The sequence below is a fragment of the Callithrix jacchus genome, chromosome 4, assembly GCF_049354715.1.
Source record: "Callithrix jacchus isolate 240 chromosome 4, calJac240_pri, whole genome shotgun sequence".
Lineage (NCBI taxonomy): Eukaryota > Metazoa > Chordata > Mammalia > Primates > Cebidae > Callithrix > Callithrix jacchus.
This window is the reverse complement of record NC_133505.1, coordinates 144391822-144409907: the sequence shown is the minus strand read 5'-3', so window position 1 is coordinate 144409907 and position 18086 is coordinate 144391822. Positions and strand designations below refer to the sequence as shown.

Sequence of the window (18086 nt, the reverse complement as noted above, 5' to 3'; positions counted from 1 at the left end):
GAAGTGCTAGGCATGAGTCACCACGTGTGGCCCATTAGCTCAATCTTGCTGAGGGTTTTGGATATTGTTCTGGCAAAAAAGATGAGGCCTAAGAAAGATACTACCCCAGACAAATGATTTCAGATTAAAATGAGGCAATATTTTAAGTACTCTCTACTCCTGCATGGGCAAAGTCATTTTCTTTTGATACAAATACTTGCTGCCTTTTTGGAAAACCCTCTATAGCAGTGGCTCCCAACCTTTTTGGCACCAGAGACTAGTTTTGTGGAAGACAATTTTTCCATGGAAGTGGGGGTTGGGGAGGGGATGGTTTTGGGATGAAACTGTTTTACCTCAGATCAACGAGCACTAGATTCTTTTTTTTTTTCTTTTCTGATAAAGGAAGCAACTACAGAAAGCTTTTATTTATTTGTTCAAAGTAATCAGTGCTGTGAATGCAGAAAACCCCCCAACGAGTCATTCAAAGCTACTTTCAAAATGAACATATCAAGCTTGATTTTCATTATGCTGTAGTTATTTCAACACTCTAGTAAATCAAAAACCAAGACTCAGATTATATGTATATAATTTGAGTATATATGTGTGTGTGTGTGTGTGTGTGTGTGTGTGTATAAACAATGTGAACAATTATTGCGCTTCATCTTCTGGACAAGAATTCCAAGTTAGTCTCTCTTCATAAAAAGCAGTTACAATTTGAGGACACTTAATATTTGCCTCTTTCGCCAGCAACAAGTCAGCCTCATCTGAATCTTTCCATTTCAGGTGAAACATGCACCAACTATTCTTTCAGGACCAAGACGAATCTGATTTGTCTTCGCAAATCCTCTTTGGTTTGTCAGCAGCATCTCTTCTTTGATTTGCTGTCATCAGATGCACTGTCAGATAAAGATTTTCTTTTTGTACCATCTTTTTCTTTGCCAGCTTTCTGAGAGTTAAGAAATGCTTCAGTCAACGCTGAAGAATCTAAATTTTCTTCCGGTTCCCGAGTATTGTCAGCTTCTGTAAATCCCTTCCACTTCAGGAAATATTCCACTTTCCCATTCGCTACAGGTCGATCTAGTACTTTTTCCACCACTAATTCTTCTTCAATATTTTTACTCTTGTCATTCTGTTTCTTTCCCATTTTTTGCATTCACTGTGTGGCACCTGGTGGTCCCCTGAGGGGAGGGAGAGGGAAGGAGGGGCAAGGACGGTGACCAGAGTCTCCTTGGTGGTGGCTTTTCTGCTTCGTCTAAATTCTTATAAATAGTGGGTAACCTAGATCCACAGTTCACAATAGGGTTCGTGCTCCTATGAGAATCCAGTGCCCCCACTGATCTGAGCAGAGGCGTGGAGCGCAGGTGGTAATGCTCACCCACCCACGGCCCACCTCTTGCTGTGAGGCCTGGTTCCTGACAGGCCACACACAGAACAGTATGGGTCTATGGCCCTGGGAGTTGAGGACCCTTTCTCTACAGCATACATTTGAGATCTAGTCTTATTCTGATTATCACAAGCAATACAACATCAGAATTTCTGGTTATGGAGTCTTGGGTCCCCTTTTACTGGTTTAGAAGGAAATTTTCAAAATTATTTGCCTAGTTAAGCAGCTGACTCCGTTTGTTTTAGTTAGCTTAGTCTTATTATATCAAGTGTTCTTGCTACATCTCTTGATAATGAGGCTTTATATATATACACACACACACACACAATCATACATATATGTATAATGATATCTTATATATAATAATAATGAAGCTTTATATATAAAGCCTCATTATATAAAGCCTATACACACACACACACACACACACACTTTATATATATATATATATATATATATATATATATATATATATATATAAAATGACAGTGTAATTTAATTATAGAGACAAGTAAAAGTAAACCCCATGACATGGACAAGCCCAAAGCTATGGTTCTCTCTACGATGAGCCTATTTACATTTTGCTTGTAGAAGAGAAACTTCCTAATAATCTTTTTAACTCTTAATTCTAGGGCCATACCTAGTGAAAATTTTTTTAATTACTAGAAAATCCTGAAATTTTCAAAAATGTAAAAACAAATATAAAGATTTAGGCCTCCCAATTCAAAATCAATTCCACTTTAACATGTGCCATTTTGTGAAAAAGCAGCTGGGTTCTTTTTATTTTACACATAAGCAAGTGTCTTAACTGGACTTAGGCATTCAAAATAATGTCAGTAAAATGCATTTATTCAGATCTTATGGGACACCTACTATTCCCCACATTATGCTAGGGGTGACGATATGAAGGAAGGCGCAGTCCTTCATCGTGTATGGTCTAGTGGGAGAGGAAGATGACTGAGGTCTTTACTTTTAACAGAACAGACTCCTGCCATAGCTCTAGTGCCTAGGGGCAGGACAAACTATGGATTTTCCATGTGATAACAATAATAATACTCTATAGTAATATGTAAACACATATACATCCACACATATATTAGTATACTAGACTTGACATTACAACACATACATATATATCCTTGTATATACTCTAACATTTCTGTATATACACATACATAAATAAGAATAAATATACATATATAAAGATATAGATATATATACACCCATTGGTATACGATAGTTGATATTACTACATATTCATGTATTTCCTTGCATATACTGTAACATTACTATATATACACATATATACACAGGGATATATATGTGTCTACATACATGTATAAGGATGTATATGTAGTAATGACAAGTATAGTATACTAATGTGTGTACATATGTATACATATTTACATAGTACTATCAAGTATTATTATTTCATGGAAAATCTATAACTTGCATACAAACATATTTTCATATATCTGTATAGACACATATCTATATATATGTGTATGTGTGTGTATATATAGGGTGTGTATATGTACATATAGTGTACATAGTATATATGTGTATATATACTATAGGTAGTGTATATATAGTATATATGTGTGTGATAACTGTCTATATTATAAAGAAAGAGAGAGAGGGAGTTATCTTTTCCTCAATTTCTAACACAGAGCTTGGCATAGGGCAAAATCTCAATAAATATTTCCTGAGTTAATAAACTAAAGAAATGTGATTTAATTTGAAGACTAAAATAATCCCTAGCACATGAAGGACTTTAAAAAATAAAGAGAGAGAGAGAGAGAGAGAGAGTCAGGGTCTTACTTTGTTGCCCAGGCTGTGGTGCAATGACACAATTATGGCCCATTGCAGTCTCTAACTCCTGGGCTCAAGTGATCCTCCTGCCTCAGCCTCCTGAGTAGCTAGAACAACAGGTACGAGTCATCACACCTGGGTAATTTAAAAAGTTTTTGGAAAGTCAGGGTCTTGGGGTCTCACTGTGTTGTCCAGGTGGGTCTCATACTCCTGACCTTAAATGATCCTCCAACCATGGCTTCCCAAACTGCTGGGATTAGGTGTGTGAGCCACTGTCTGAAGGCCTTTATGGACTCAAGTGTTTGGATACCCCCCAATATATTGTCCATGGGGTATAATCTTTAGGATGAGCATCTTACGCCTTAGTTTCTTCCTTTTAACTCAATTTAGGAAATATCTTTTGAACAACTATTATATCCTAGATAATGATAAATACTAAGATATAAAAATGGTTTTAGTAAGGAAGAAACTCAAATATAATGTGGAAATAAAAGTATGTGATCCTAACAATGTAGATTGTATTTTGTTCATCTTTTTTTTTTTTTTATCTCCAATGCCATGGCAGATAGCTGGTTGAAGGTTGTCAAATGAATGGATATATGAAGAGAAGAATTAAGACTTCAAAGAAGGCAGCAACAGGCTGGATGCAGTGGCTCACGCCTGTAATCTCAGCACTTTCGGAAGCCATGGTGGGCAGATCACAAGGTCAGGAGTTTGAGACCAGCCTGGCCAACATGGTGAAACCCTGTCTCACTAAAAATATGACAGTTAGCCAGGCGTGATGGTAGTTCCAGCTATTTGGGAGGCTGAGGCAGGAGAATTGCTTGAACCTGGGAGGTGGAGATTGCAGTGAGCCGAGATCAGGCCATTGCACTCGAGCCTGGGTGACAGAGCAAGACTCTATCTCAAAAAAAAAAAAAAAAGGCAGCAATAAGGGAATTACTCTCATTTGATTTATGTGTGAGGGAGAAAGGGATTAGTTTAGAAAGACTGCAAATTGGAGGTGACAGCTGAACTTGAATTTTAAGATGAGAAGATGCTCTTATGGTAAAGAAGGGGAGATGAATACAGCACAGTTACAAGGAGGCTGAGTGAACAGACATGGGAGAGTGAAAGAACACAGCTCCGCTTGGCTCCCTTTGGGAAGCTGGGGGCAATATTGGCTTTTCCTAGTGGAGAAACATGATTTCTCATTGCTACAGTATTCTTTCACCGTGGAGGACCAGAAGGCTAGTCTTGTTTCAGCTCTCACGATGGGGTAATTTCTCCCCTTTTCTTTTTATTTCCTTAGCTTACTTGGTTATAAATTTTGAAGAAAGGTGAAGTAAGAAATGTCAGAAACTGGACAGATGAGGAAATCGACGTTAAGTGGCTCATCCAGGATCTCAGAGTAACTGCATTCTCTGCCTTGCCTGCTTCAGCGTGATGGATGCCCATGGAAACTGGCAACTGATTCTTTGGATTGTTGCCAGAGTTTGAAAATAAGATGAGGTTGGTGCAAAAGAAATTGCATTATTCCATCAACTTAAGCAGGAATTGTGAGACCTATCTGATCTCCCTTCCAGATTTTAATTTATTTAAGAATATGGTTACATATTATTTGACTTATATCCTTCCTAAGAGTACACACTTAAAAATGTTTATTGAATGAATTTGTGTGGCTAGAAATAATGGCAAAAACCGCAATTACTTTTTCACCAACATATACAACTCAGCAATCCCAGACGGACTCCAAAAGGACTGTATCAAATCAAGTTGTTAGAGTATCAAAAAAATTTCCTCTTCCTCCCTAAATTATTGGTAGCTCAATCCAAAAGAAACCAAAACAAAAAACATCTGAGTGCTATCCAGACTCACTCTCCAACGGGCCAGACCATTTCTGGACAGTTCCTTCCATCCTGCCCGTGGCCATTTCCCAACCAGGGTCAAGTAAACATTTTTAGAATAAAGAACAGTCTCGCTAGGAATGCAGCTGCGAGGAAAAGATATTCAACCTTCTAATAAAATGGTAATGCTGCAAGCTCAGCGGCTCATAAAACATTTATAACCCGCAGCCAGTAAAGAGTGAACAAGAGATTTAAACGTTGCGGCTTGATGCTGGGCATAAACACCCCGCAAAAGCACGTGCGCGGCGGCAGCAGGGTCGGGGAAACAGGTCCCCTTGTGGCTGCGGGTGTCTGTTTTTCAGCAACTCTTCTGGTTCTTTTTCATATCCACCTGCTTTCGTTTCATATTCCCCTCCTTTTATTTATTACTTTTGGAGATTGTGTTTTTTCTTCAGCGTCTTAGGGCTTGTGCTAATTGGGGTATGAACAGCACAGCATGTTTTTCGGATTACTGTATTTCTACTTTGGAGAAATGAATTCCCTGATGCGTCGTGGATTTTGGCTAGCATATATGACATGAGTTTCTTTTCTATGTTTTACAGTTGTAATAGCAGTATCATTTTGAGCACAAATTTCCTGTTGCCCCTATTCTCTTGCTGGCGGAGGCCCTCATCCAGCCTAGGTGGCCATTGAGAACGAAGCTTCCTGTGGGCAGTTTGGGTTCATGCACCTGGGAAAATTGCTGATCCAGCCTCTCGGCCGGGCTCTGACGAGGAGCCCCAGCTTCTCTCTCCTAACCCCCGTAGGCGGCCGCTGGTTATTGGGCACAACCCCAGGCTAGAGCGGCAGCTTTTTCTAGGCCCCGTTCTGAAAACAAAGCACCTTATCCTGGCCTTTGGTGGCAAACTGCCAGGCCAACTCTGGGGCCAGCACTGGAAGCCTGGGGACCTGACCACGGAGCCCACTGAATGCCCAGTAGCTGCAGTTGGTTTCTATTCTCAAGTCCAGAAGGCTGAGTCTCTGCCATCCCTCACAGTTCTGTTTCTGGACCATATAGATGTTCTCTTCTTTCTGAGAGTTTTTATGTATTGTTAATTTAAAGAGACAGGATCTCACTCTGTTGCCCAGGCTGGAGTGCAGTGGCATGATCATAGCTCACTGTAACATCGAACTCCTAGGCTTAAGCAGCCCTCCTGCCTCAGCCTCCCAAGCAGCTGGGACTACAGGTGTGTGCCACTATGCCTGGCTAATTTTGTTATTATTATTATTATTTTTTTTTTTTTGTAGAGATGAGGTCTCCCTATGTTGCCCAAGCTAATCTTGAATGCCTGGGCTCACGCAATCCTCCTGCTTTGGCCTCCCAAAGTGCTGGGATTACAGGCATGACTCACTGTACCCAGCCTAAAAAATGTACTTATCATCTTCTCTGCTTGAAGAGAAAGGGGTGTGAATTTTCACACATGTTCATTCCATTAACTTAAGCAGGAATTGTAAGACCTATCTGATCTCCCTGCCAGATTTTAAATTATTTAAGAATAGAGTTATATATTATTTGATTTTATGTCTTCCTAATAGTACACACTTAAAATTTTTTATTGAATGAATAAAAAATGAATAAATGAAGACAGGCCCAATTCCATTCCTTATCTGGGACCCTTTTTACATTTCCTCATTCTTAGTTCTGACCATGTCACTCCAAGAGGTCAGGCAGCTGCTTGTTCCTCCCGACCCAAATCAGCAATGGCTCAATTTATCTTACAAGAGTCTTGGCTCCAGGTGCTGCTTCATATCATGTATTCAGAACTGTTTGAATTATTATTCTTCTACTCTGAAAGTAATACATAATTCTAAGAGGATATATAATGGAGACCTGCACTGCAATCAACTGAAACATAATATATTTTTCTTATTGAAAATAATAATACCATCATTGTAGAAAATTTATTTAATACACACCGCCAAACTAAGGACTAAAACCATTCCGCCATGCTACTGGTTAACATTTGGTGGGTACCTGTCCTTCCTTTCTCTCCCACTCAAATATGCCCATGCTGATAAAGGGGCGTTCCTTGTTTGTCGCTTGACTCACTTACTAGTGTTCTGTTTTTGCAGTGAGTTAGGGATGCTCTCCTTCAGTGTTGATGTGGCTTTCAGCCCTCAGAGATACAAACATGGTTGCATGTTAGGATTTTTGTATTTTTATTTTTATTTTTTGTTCTGAGATGGATGTTAGGAAGTGTTAGCAGATTCTGACAGTGAAATGTGGAGATGTTTTTGCTGGTTTTGCTGCCAACATTGCCGAAGCTGCTGATTGTGATGAATATGCAGATAAATCAGTTTCTTCTTAGGAGAAGGCCATTCGGTGTTTTCCTGGTGGTGGGAGGCCTGGGTTCTATACTCTTTTGGGCTCTGCTTTCCTCTTTGTCTGGTGCTTCCCCTCTCTGCTGGACCACCTTTATCTACCTCTTGTTTTTGGTCAAACCTCTTCTGTTATCGCTGGAGGGTGTCCAGGTTCTTGGCATCTTGAACAAAGACTTGGATAAGATGCACAAGCAAAGCTAGGAAAGAATGAAGCAACAAAAGCAGAGATTTATTGAAAATTAAAATAAGACTCCACAAGGTGGGGGTTGAGCATAGGGGCTCAAGAGCCCAGATACAGAATTTTCTGGGTTTTAAACACCCTCTAGAGGTTTCTTATTTGCCACTTGGTATACACTCCATGCAAATGCAGTAGTGGCCTACAGTTAGTCTGACTGGTTGCAGAAAGCAATTTTTACTGCATGAAGCATCCAAGCAGAGGTGACGTGAAGTCACAGAGTTACACCCCTAGGCAAATTTTGATGGTTTGCAGAAAGCATCCAGTCAGAGGTACTTTCAATTTTCCATCTGCCCTGCAGAAATAAGGTGGGGTTTCAAAAGGGGTAGCCTCTGGTCCTTTTGTTACTTAGGTGTGGAAAGTTGGGGTTGTCCTTTTGATTTAGTTCTAGGAAGTCAGCATGACTCGGCCTTAGGTTCCCTGCCTCCAGACCCTATACTCCTGCCTCACTTTCATGAAACAGAAATGGCCATGTATGGCTGACAAGATGCTGCTTAAACAGCAAGGAGCCTCTGGGCTGCTGTTCAGGATGAAGGTTTAAAATAAAATTGAGAACCCCAAGTCCAAGTTCCTGGTGCTCTCCAAGCTGCTCTAAAAAGGAGCATTTCCTCTATCAGGACAGTGTGGTTGCAGTGGGCTTCCAGCAGCCATGGTTCCCAGCAGGGTGATGAGTAAGAGAGCACAGAGGGGAAAATCAGAGGCAGGAGCACCAGGACAGTAGTGCATGGAGGAATCCAGGAAAGCTGGACGCCCACACATGACCTGAAGACGAAGGGCATAACAGACAACAATGCTCTGTACCCTAAGACTGTTCTTATCATCCAGCTATAAACATGTGATAAGTAAAGTTGACAAATGCAGATTTTAAAATGCAAAAAACACACAAAATCATGAGGGAAGAGGGATAGGCGAGGTATAAGCCATCTGGTACTGAGAAAGTCCTGCAAAGGTGGTAGAATTAAATCAAGAATCTAAGTATTCTGCAAGTCAGAGAATAATAAACGGGAAATGTTTTGGTTCCTGAAGGAGAAAGGTCAGGGGGACACAAGAGAGTGTGAAGTGAAGTGTGAATAAGCCATAGAGCTCTTGCTGAGAAGTATCAGGAAAGATGAGTTCATAGTCTTTTAAAGAGCAGCAAGGGAAGAGGAATGAGAACTATGGGAAATGGAGCTACTTTGCATTCAGGGCTAAGTCAGTTCATGCTTTCCTAGGATGAACATCTCATTCATTGCAATGCACATGCAGGTTTTAAACAGTGAGGTATTGGGCACTTACTCTGTTAAGAGCTATTTTGATCATTTGAGGTCTGACTGAAAAAACAGCACAAAAAACCAAGATTCTGTTTGCAAGGAACTCAAAATCTGGTTGGAAAAATGCAGCACAGATAGTACAATAGAATAGTGTTAGTTTGGCGGGGTCGATGACAGAGTGTGAGTTGGGAGAAGATCATCCATCTCCAGCAGTTGGAGAAATGAGCAGGGCAGGCATGGAGAAGCAGGTGAGACCTGATTAGAATAAAAAGAAAAGGAGAAGTGAGACCATAGCTTATAAAAGCTCGCACCCCCAAGGCCAAGGTTAACACTTAGGCTAGCATTTTATAGGGGAGCAATAATGTTTGTTCATAAAAGGATGGCAGATGGATGGTATGAGGGCATTGCTTACTCACAGAACAGTGAGAGAATAAACCTAGAAACATCACAAAGTGGGAAAGCCGATTATGGAGGGTCTCATAAATAGGAAGACAGGAGGGCTTAGACTGGTTGGGGTAGGAAACAGAATTCTACTAACTTCTTTTGAAATTTTATGTTTTCAATTCACATGCTAAAAATTGACATTTTGTGTTCGTGTAGTTCTATGAATTTTAACTCGTGTGCATTCTTTGTGTCTAATACCACGACTGGATAAATAACAATTCCATCACTCCAAAAATCCCTCCTGTGCCATTTCTTCGTAGTCACAACTTTCTCCCATCCCTAACCTCTGGCAACCAGTTTCCGGGTTTTGGTGATTATGGATAGAGCCGCTGTAAACATCGATATGCAAATGTTTACGCTCTCTAGGGTAGACACCCAGGAGTGAGAGCTGCAGGTCGCATGGTGAGTGTATATTTAACTTTGTAAGAAACTGCCAAACATGTTCAGAGCAGCTGCACCACTTTGCATTCCCATCAAAATGTGTGAGAATTCCAGTTGCTCTATGCTTTTATCAATACTTTTTATTGCTAGTATTTTTTATTTTAGCTGTAAGTAAGTATATACTTGTACCTTCATTGTGGTTTTAATTTGCATTTACCATTGGCTAATCAGGTCTAACATTGTTTCATATGTTCATTGCTTCCATATATTCTCTTTGGTGAAGTGTCTGTTCAAGTATTTTGCTTATTTTTTTAAATAGGTAATTTGTTTACTTACTGATGACTTTTGAGAGTTCAACATATACTCCAGATACAGTTATTTTGTTAGACAAGTGATTTGCAAATGTTTTCTCCTTGTTTGTATTTTATCTTTCCTTTGTTTTTCATGAAGCAAGTTTTAAATGTTGATGGAGTTCAACTTACCAGTTTTTCATTTTATGGATTATATCTAAGAATTTGGGTGTCAGATCTAAGAATTATTTGCCCAACCTCAGGTCATGAAGATTTCTACTCATGTTTTCTTCTAAAAGTCTTATAGTAGGACTATGATTCATTTTAAGTTAATTTTTGTATAAGGAATGAGGAATAGGCCAAGACAAATTTCTTTAGACCTATGGACGTTCAATTATTTTCACACTATTTGCTGAAATACTGCTCTCCATTAATTTCCATTGTATCTTTGTCAAAAACCAGTTGGTCATATTTATATGGGGAACCTAGCTTTAAGTCCTCTATTCTGTTCCATTAAAACACATATCTTTTTTCAATACCACAATGTGTTGATAAATGCTTAAAACTGGGCAGTGTGTGTGGTTCCTCTAATTTATTCTGTTTTCAAAAGTGTTTGAACTTTTCTGATTCTTTTATATTTTCCATATAAATGTTAGTATTCGCTTATTTAAATCTTCCAAAATCCTGTTAAGAATTTGCTTGGCATGGCTTTAAATCTGCAGATTGATCTGGGAAGTATTGAATCTTTACTCTCACCTAGTTTTTCATTAAAAAGAGTGATGTAATTGCTTTTTCTTTCTGAGAACTTCATTTGCCTTGGGAGGATAAATGAGGGCCATTTTTGTATTTTTATACTATTCCCAGCCTAAAAGAACTTCTGAGCCCACAAGCCCACTCACTTTGTTCTCTGGTCCATTAGCAACAAGAGGCTCATATTTCCCTTTGTCTAGGTCCACACTGGGTGTGGCAGCTCAGAGTGTCCCACATGAGTTGCCACCAGCGGCCCAGGCCACACAGAAAGACTGGGTCAGGGGAGGAGAGGAAACTGGGTGTTTAACAGGATCCAGATAAAGCTCTTTGGAGACGGTGTAGTAAAAAAGTGCAGTCTGGTCATTTGGTGACCATATTCCAAAACAATGAACATCTCACATGTATTTGTGTGACTTTACGAACAAGAGTAGCACCCTATTTTGTCTTTGAGGCAAAAATTGGAACCTACATTGACTTGCTTGATGATTTTGAAGAACTCAGGTTTTATGTGGCTTATTCTCCTCATCTATAAAATTCAGTCCTTCCTGAAAATACCAAAACACAACAATAAATCCAGTGAGTCTAATATGCAAGAAATGTACAATAATTTGTGAATGAATCGTAACCTTAAAAACTACAGGGAAAATGGTTATCCCACAGAACACTGACACTATGATTTTGCTAAAGATCAAATAGCCAGATATTTCAATGTCAGAGAAAGCATACATACAAATAAGCATGTGCTTATTTAAAATTCTAGTCATTTTGCACATAACTCTGCATAAATTCATGAAGATATCCAGATTTACTCATACAAACCCTGTTTTGAGTGGACCAGATCATTCTCATTCCTTAACATGCCCTTTAAATCTTTTCCATTTTAAAATAAGATCATTGAGCAAGTTCTGACTACCAGCAGCAAAGCAGAGCTCACTCTGGACTGCCTTGCGGTGCTATGTGAAAATGGAAATATATAAGAGTATAAATTGTCTAGGAAGTTGATTTAACCAGCCTGCTTCTCAAATGCTGAGATGAGATTTGAAAGTTCAGCCCACAGTACACGGTAGGTCAATGAAGAGTAAGAAGGAGGGTGTGAAAAAGAGGAGGATTGCCCCATAGCTACAGCACGTGTGTGTGTGTGTGTGTGTGTGTATTGGGGGTGAGGGGTGTTGATAATAACAATGAAAGCCCTGTGTCATTCCCTGAAAGACAGCACTAGGGCAAAGCTGCGAAGAGGCTCCAGTTCTGTGAGGGTTACTAGAGACGTCTTACCGTAATGGAGAATGAAGCGCACATTTCCTTCCTATCTACAGTTAGACCACCTTTTCCAAGGAGGACAAGTTTTGAAAGTTTTCCTTAAATGCATATCTTTCATTTCTTAGTGTTCTTTCACCCTAGGAATTTTCAAACCTCTGTGAACTGTTGTTGTTTTTTGCCTTTTTTTAACCCTCTCTAAGTAGTTACATACTGTTTCCAAAATGAAACCTCCCATGGAATCTTACCTATGGAGAAGACATGGCAGCAGCACAATTCCAGTGCCCAGTCACTACGTGCAGGCTACCAGAGTCCTTGATTGCAGAGCTCCAAGGCTCAAAACAGCAAGCCTCGTTCCCGATCTCCACCAATGCACCTCGCAGTGCTCCGTGCCATCCTTCAAGGCCTGCCCCTGTGACCGCTAAAAGGTGAGACGAGGTCAACCAAGTATCCTAGCCCATAGTAACATATTAGCTTATCAATGTGTGATTTCCCTTAGATTATATAACATTTATTCTGTCTTAAATGGCCACCATCTGGACCCTGACCTGTCTCTCCAAGTGGAGGCCAGTGAGGAAGGTATTCCTAGAAGTTGGGAGTTGATTCTGCCTATGTCATCTTCTATGTGCTTCACACTCCACCCAGTGGGACTCCAGGTTGACTCTAAGACACTGATTCCTGCCTCGTGATATGAAAGTCTAAAAATATAAATGTTACATCAATGATTCTCCCTGAAAAATGCTTCTATAAGACTTACAGAAAAAGATTTAGAAGACAGGAAATACTTACACAAGTTTTGAAAATGCCAACCCTGGATTTAAAATGAATGAACATCTGGGGCCCGGTGACTCACACCTGTAATCCCAGCGCTTTGGGAGGCTAAGGCAAGTCAATCATTTGCAGTCAGGAGTTGGAGACCAGCCTGACCAACACAGTGAAACTGTCTCCACCGAAACAAAAATCGACCAAGCATGCTGATTCACACCTGTAGTCCCAGCTACTCGGGCGGCTGAGGCACGAGAATCTCTTGAACCCTGGAGGCGGAGGTTGCAGTGAGCCAAGATAATGCTGCTGCACTCCAGCCTGGGTGATAGAGCAAGACCCTGTCTCAAAAAAATAAATAAAATAATCAATAAGTAAATGAACATCTGGCAAATACAGAGAGAAAGAGAGACTTGTAGAGCTATAAATATAAGATAATAAAAAATATACAAGGCAACTTTTGAAATATTCTACTTGCTGTATACAAAACAGCAGATTACTGGGCTTAAATTCAAACTCTTCTGCTTATTTGCTGTCCATGTAACTGTTTTGAGCCTCAGTTTCTTGTCTGCAGAATAGGGATATTAACAACTTCCTCAGAGAGTGTAATTTCATTCATAAAACACCCGGTTCTGTGTTGAATCCATGCAAGCACTTGGTATATGATCATTTAGTATTTACTACTCTCATGAGTAGATTCTACTTTGTGACTTCAGATTTTCAACAGTCTCGGGTGGGTGGGGCATGAGTTTCAGGGCTTAATGTCAAATGCAATTGCTGAACTGGCCGAAAATGGCAGCAGCAAGCTTGTACTTGAGATCAAGTTAATTTATAAACTACCAGTAGAATTGGGGGTAATCTCTTACTCTATCAATACAAGACACTGGAAAATTATGGTGGGAGAATAGGGAGAAGCCAAAACTCTCCAAGGCAAACTGGGACACGTGATCACTCTACCTAAATGGAATTTTCTTGAGTTTAGATAACTAGTATAACAAATAAAAGACGAAAAAGAGAAGACCAACATTTCTAAAGCACCTGGAAAGAACCCAGCAGCACAATACATATGCAAATCCATTACATCTTTGCCACAAATCTGAGAGGTGGTTATTCTATTCCAGTTTAACAGATAAGGAAATGGAGGCAAAGAAGTCATTTACCAAATGTCATGCGACAGTAGAGCACAGACTTGAACTGCTGTCTGCCTGATTACAGAATCCCTGCACTTGTTCCTCACTAGAGCAGTGATTTCCTGAACAAGTTTTAGCAGAAGTATACTTCCTTTCTAGTAAAATCATTAAAACAGAGAGAAGCAAAGAAGCCTGGATGGAAGCTGGAGTATGAGGCCTGAGGCAGTGCCTGGGGCTCCACGTTGTTCTCCGCAGAAGCCCTGAAGACATTTACTAGAGTCCCAGCCACATGGATCACAGTTCAAAACTCACCTATAGTTTCCAACCCAACCTTCAAAAGGCCCAAGGGTGAGGCTATTGGCATGATTTTTGGAGAGTAAAAAGTCATTAATTCTTTTGACAAGTGTCAAACGATTTGACCTTTAAAAGTTTTAATAGCATGCAATGAAATTATGAAAGTACATTGTGAAAATATGTTGCATGGAAATGTCAGCTTCAAAGTTAACCCCCTATGCCTTTAAAATTTTTGAAGGCTTCCCTTAATATTCTGTTAATATGAGGTTGACATCTTATATGGAACAACCATCAGCACAAGCTCACTCAATCGTCTTGGTAATGTCCATCATCCAAGATGCTCTGTTTTAGCCTCTAACTCCGCATAACAAAATAATGATAGCAATCATTAATACCTTTCTAATCTGAACAGCAGAGAAATGACATTGCCTAATTTAAGGTAAAACAGAAATGGGAGCTGTCGGCATCAAGTCCATCATAAACGTATTGTGAGACTTGAAGGAGACAAAGAGAGTTTGGCCTTTTTTTTTGCAGCAGAAATAAATCTCTCACACAATATTTATGAGAAACAGCTAGTAAAGGCAAAAAGGGCTGCAGTTTTCAGGAAAAAGTAAATGTTCAAACCATAACCTTGTTTAGTCTTAATCTGTGTTAACAGAGCCAAAGCGATGTGATTTTGTTTGCTTTGTTATTCTTTTCAGTGACCCAGTTGCAAGAATAGTAAATCTACCCCAATTTTATCATGACAAAGTATGGCTACAGAAACAGCCTTCCGAGTTGCATGAAAAAAGAGTTTGTATTCACTGTTTCAATGGCAAAGACTACCTGTAATTATTTCCTCAGTGGGGCTGCATAAAACTTGTATTCCATTTAATCTTATACTAAACAATTTCTATATTTCATGTCAGGGATTAGAATGAAAATGGAGATAGTTCATCAACACTGATCTGTGATATAAAAAAGAACAGCGAAGCGGAGGGTATGAGAGTGCATAAAAATGTTTTGTGTTCTGACCAGTACATTGCTTTAAAAAAAATTTTACAGTCAGGCCCAATTGTTCATTCTCACCATGCAGAAGATACTCACATATTCATTTTTAAAAGGGCAAATCAACCATAATTCAGTTTATAAACTGTGAAGCTGGTTGTGAATGTCTGGATGAATATTCATTAGAATCTCTTAATCTGCCATCGACTGTGATTCATTAGGCATATGTAAATATCACTCACTTTAATTGCCCCTAAACTGACTTAACATAATATTGTCATTAGCAAATTATTAGTTATTTGTGTAACTAATGGTACATTATGGTGTGCACGTTTAATCTCCAAATATATGATTACAATTATGATGATGTTTTATGCTGGGGCTTTTCTAAACTATTTGATGAAATATAATGGAGTCAAATCAAATCTGGTATGTTAATAGGACAGTTGTGCAACTTTCTTCTGTACCTTGGTGCTGTTATCATTTCCCAGCTCCTTACTCTCCCTGCCACTTGACTTGCTCTAGGTTCCTTCTAGTCTCCTGTCTGAGGTCTCAGGAAATTCCTTATTTCTCTTCTTCCCTGTTTTACCTAATGGGCTCAATATCAGTTTGCTTTTGGTAAAAGTGATCACTTTTAGGATTTCACCAAATCAAAATAGGCAAAGAAAGTGTAGAAGACCCTCTTGAACACCAATGTGAGGGGCTAAGACTAGCATTGAATTTAATCAACTTCTAAGAGTTTTATTCGACGTAGTCGTATGTGGGGGACTGGCATGTAACCTCCACAAATTCATGAAATGGGTAGCTGTGTCGCAGCTATTTTCTCCAGAATGATCAACATCTATGAAGAATTGGATACCACCTAGGAACCCTCTTGCATTCATAGCTTTCCTCTTTCTGGAATTTTTGTTCACCTATCCCTCCATCACCCTAAAGGACTTATTTTGCAACAGTGTCATGTAAAAAAGGACTTTCTCTAATCTCCATCTCCACAGAAATATCAGGATGTTTGTTTTTTCAAAAAGAATCACTTAACTTTATATTCACAAAAGGAGCTCATAGGAATAAAGTTGACCCAGCACACTGGCAGAAAAGGCTACAGTTAGTATTTCTTCAGTCTTTGTTAATTGCCTAACTGGTGACAGGAATATGTTAATACAAAATGAGCTGACAGAGGTAGGAAGCTTTTATCATGTTGTCCTCCTAAATATTAGTACATTAATAGGCCATTGATGTTTAAAAAGAGAGATCCAGATAAATGCATGTTCCTGTCTTTGATAATGCTCTAGATTAATTGCCGTTTTATCTTAATTTAATAAGAGATCCTGTTGGTAAAAAAATGCTTACACATGAAAAGAAATTATTGAGATAATGACAGCATAATGAATACAGATTGTGGTACAAATCTCTTGAAGAGATTCCAACATTCCAGCAACATGGTCAAGCATTATTGTATTTAAAAGAAACCACATTTTTTTCATCTAACATACTTCAGGTTTAACAGTACTGCCGTGCGGTAAAACAATGCTGGTTATTTTGATTAACAGTGAGTGATTGAGTTCCTCCCTCCAAGAAGCTTAGTTGTGAGTTTCAGAGATCTTTTTTTAGCCAATATCATCCCTCCCATTTTACAAAGTGGTTAACTGAGGTGCCACTTCTATGCCTACATACTTCTGACATAATCTATTATCTTCTGATTGATAACCAGGCTTTCTCCTCTACAGTCTATAAGTTCCACAAGGTCAAGAGTTTTTGTCAGCATAGAAGTTGACAAATGGATCAAATTTGGTCTGCCACCTGTTGTGGGTTTCTTTGTAAATAAAGTTCATATGGAACACAGCCATGCCCATTCATTTACTATACCATTTGACTATGCTCCGTATTGGCACAATTGAGTGGTTGTAACAGAGACCATACTGGCTCACAGCGCCTAAAATATTTACTATCTGGCTCATTGCAGAAAAAGTTTGCAAACTCATGGTCTAATATACAGAATTTTGCCAAAAGTGAATGAATGAATGAACAAATGAATGATGTTCCTCAAACAAGCATTTACTTTGTGGCTAAAATTTATGCCTCAAATAAATTGGAGAGCCAATGATTTATTATGTAGTTAAACAGAGTTTGGCCACTTGTAACTCTGCCATCACAAGGATTTCAAAAATATCTAATTTATTTGAGCCCTGATAATTGGCCAAAGTATTTGGCTGAATTTACACGGCAATGTGAACTCCCGACATCACTTGAGATTTTGTTAGTGTCGCTATGCTCACTTTAGACTCTAAAGCATGCATATAGGAGGAATGAAGCAGAATACCGGCCCAGTACTGACACTGCAGTTGTTAATAATAACCCATGGTTATGGAGCCACTGCTTTTGTGCTAGGCCATGCAAAACACTTTGCATGCGTGATCTCATTTACTATTTTACAACAACTTCATGAGATAGAGACTATTATTTTTCTTACATTAGAGACAAGAATAATGAGACTTAGAGAAAATATGTGCCCTACCTAACGTCAGGACTAATAAATGGGAGCCAGTTCTCAGTTTTCAGCTTTCTCAGGTCCGTGGCCCACGTTCCTTCCACACCACCATGCAGCTTCAGTGTTGTATGATAACACTGAGTGTGGCACTATAACACTGAGGCAATGTGATATTGTAATAGGTTGTATTACATATTGCTATTGTAATACAACCTATTACATTAGCATTGCTATGTTGAGATGCTCATCACATAGCCATTAAAAGTCATGTTTTAGAAAAACATTCAATTGTCTGGGGCAATCTAATTTAATAATGTCTTAGTTTGTTTGTGAGGTTATAACAAAATATCATAGACTGAGTGGCTTATAAACAGCAAACGTTTATTTCTCACAGTTTTCCAGGATGGAAATTTCAAGATCAAGGTGCCAACAGAGTCCAGTGTTTGAAAGGTCCATTCCTCA

The 18086-nt window shown here is 39.2% G+C and overlaps 1 pseudogene; it reads right to left on the bottom strand.

Moving 5' to 3' along the window:
- Positions 1 to 627: 627 nt before the first annotated feature.
- On the bottom strand, positions 628 to 1132 carry LOC100396275 (chromobox protein homolog 3 pseudogene; annotated as a pseudogene).
- Positions 1133 to 18086: the final 16954 nt, after the last annotated feature.